This window comes from Notamacropus eugenii, chromosome 1, assembly GCF_028372415.1.
Source record: "Notamacropus eugenii isolate mMacEug1 chromosome 1, mMacEug1.pri_v2, whole genome shotgun sequence".
NCBI lineage: Eukaryota > Metazoa > Chordata > Mammalia > Diprotodontia > Macropodidae > Notamacropus > Notamacropus eugenii.
In genome coordinates this window covers 748,069,552-748,072,219 of record NC_092872.1, presented here as the reverse complement: position 1 = coordinate 748,072,219, position 2,668 = coordinate 748,069,552, and the positions used below count along the sequence as shown (strand labels likewise).

The following is a 2,668-nucleotide window of genomic DNA, read 5'->3' as shown; positions in this document are numbered from 1 at the left end:
CAAGAAAAATGAATTGGCCTCAGGCCATGAAAGAGCTCAAAAAGGATTTTGAAAATCAAGTGAGAGAAGTAGAGGAACAATTGGAAAGAGAAATGAGAATTTCTACAAGGAAATCATGAAAAACGTCACCTGTTTGCTAAAAGTGACCCCAAACATGCTGAAGAAAATAATATTTTGAAAAATAGACTAATCCGAGGAGTATCTCCATTACTGCTGAAGCTGCCATAAAAGCCTATGGAGGCTGAAAAGCCTGCTGGTCGCACCATGAGATTACTCTCCCAGTTGATCCTGATAGCATTGCTTGTCTTCCCCACCACAGTACTGCTCAGGGACAGCCCTGGAGGGTAAATAGCTTTGGCCCAAGATACTACAGAGGATGAAGAAGCCCTAGAAGATACAATAATTGAAGATGAAGATGATGAAGCAGAAATAGAAGATGAACCCACAGATTTGGCAGAAGAAAAAGAAGACGACCTCTCTGGTGAACCTGAAGCCTCACCAAGTGCAGACAACTACCTTATTTATAAAAGGAGAAGATTTCTCAGAAAATAATATTGTGAAGCTCCTGGTAGGTGTTACCAACAAGGGTGTAGAAGACTTTATTGTTGAATCTCTAGATGCCTCATTCCACTAGCCTCAAGATTACCAGTTTTATATCCAGAATTTCACAGCTCTTCCTCTGAATACTGTAGTGCCACCCGAGAGGCAGGTAATATTTGAGTATTCTTTCATCCCTGCAGAGCCCATGGGTGGGCATCCATTTGGTCTAGTCATTAATCTGAATTACAAAGATTTAAACAGCAACATGTTCCAAGATGCCATCTACAATCAAACAGTCACAATTATTGAAAGAGAAGGTGGGTTGGGTGGAAGAACAGTCTTTATGTATATGTTCCTTGCTGGAGCTGGGCTTCATCAGCTTCTAGTCGTTGTTGGGCTTCATCAGCTTCTAGAATCTAGAAAGACAAAAAGGCCAGTCCAGGAACTAGAAATGGATACATCAAACCAAAGTGATGTTGATGTGAGTCGGATTCCACAAGAGACTTTGAATCAAATCAATAAAGCTTCTCCAAAGAGGTTGCCTGGAAATGGACATGGAAGAGATCGATGGGATCTGATGAGTAAATGTTCATTTGTGCAACAATTCAATCTTTACTAAACCTGCCCTAACACTTTCTTGTCCTGATGGGATTTAGTGCAGAGAAGCCATATCAACATATGAGGAAACTACTACTTCTGTTTGGACCAAGTAATCAGAGCTGTGGCTATAATATTGCTGAAAACGCACTGCGTATGTTTTTTTTCTAAAGTAACAAATTTGGGTTTTTTAAACCATTAAAAACTGTGGTGTGTGTGTGTGTGTGTGTGTGTGTGTGCGTGTAAGCAGTTGGTCTTACCGGAATCAGTGTCATACTACCTGACATGTGTCTTTACAGTGCTAAATGTAATGTTGGCATGTCTGTATCCCAACGAAAATATGTGATGGTTTTTTTTTTCTTTTCCAGAAAACATAATGAATAATTGCCTAATCTTGTGGTAAAAAAAGAAAAGTAGACTAACCCAAATGGCAAAAGAGGTCCAAAAAATAATGAGGAGAAGAATGTCTTAAAAAGCAGAACTAATCAAATGGAAAAGGAGGTCCAAGAGCTCACCGAAGTAAATAATTCTTAAAAAATTAGAATGGTGCAGATGGAAGCTAAGGACTTCAAGAAAAATCAAGAAATTATAAAAGAAGACCAAAAGAATGAAAAAAAAATAGAAGACAATGAGAACTACCTCCTTCAAAGCAAATGACCTGGAAAATGGATGTAGACAAGACAATTTAAAAATTATTGCGCTACTAGCAAGCCTTGATCAAAAAAAGAACCTAGACATAATCCTTCAAGAAATTATTAAGGAATATTGCCTGGTATTCTAGAATCAGAGGGTAAAATAGACATTGAAAGAATCCACCAAATGCCTCATGAAAAATGATCACAAAAGGAAAACTACTAGCAATATTGTTGCTAAAACCTGGAGTTCCCAGGTCAAGGAGGAAATGTTATAAGCAGTCAGAAAGAAACAACTTGGGTATTGTGGAAACACATTCAGGTTAACACAAGATCTAGTAGTTTCTACATTAAGGAATTGGAGGGCTTGAAATATGATATTCTAGAAGTAAAAGGAGCTATGATCAAAACTAAAAAGCAGCTACCCAGAAAAGTGAATATATTCCTTCAGGGGAAATGAGGATATTCAATGAAATAGAGAACTTTCAAGCATTTTGAATGAAAAGACCAGAACTGAAAAGAAAATTTGACTTTCAAATACTAGGGTCAATAAAAGCATGAAAAAATAAACAGGAAAGAGAAATCTTGAGGTATTTACTAAAGTTGGATTGTTTACATTCCTTCATGGAAAGATAATATTTGTAACACTTGATATTTTTCTTAGGATTAGGGTAGTTGGAGAGAATATATACATATGATAATAGCAGGAATGGCAAGTCTGAGGAAGGGGTAATCAGAAGTAAACACTTTTGAGGAAGGACAGGGACAAAAGAGAGAATAGAATAAATTTAGGGGGGATTAGGATGGAGGGAAATAGTCTTTCACAACATGACTGCTGTAGAGGAATTTTGCATCACTACACATGTATAACCTGTATCAAATTGCTTGCCTTCTCAATG

At 37.3% G+C, this 2,668-nt stretch overlaps 1 pseudogene; it reads left to right on the top strand.

Moving 5' to 3' along the window:
* The first annotated feature begins 264 nt into the window (after positions 1–264).
* LOC140528808 (translocon-associated protein subunit alpha-like) lies at positions 265–1,125 on the top strand (annotated as a pseudogene).
* The last annotated feature ends 1,543 nt before the right edge of the window (positions 1,126–2,668 follow it).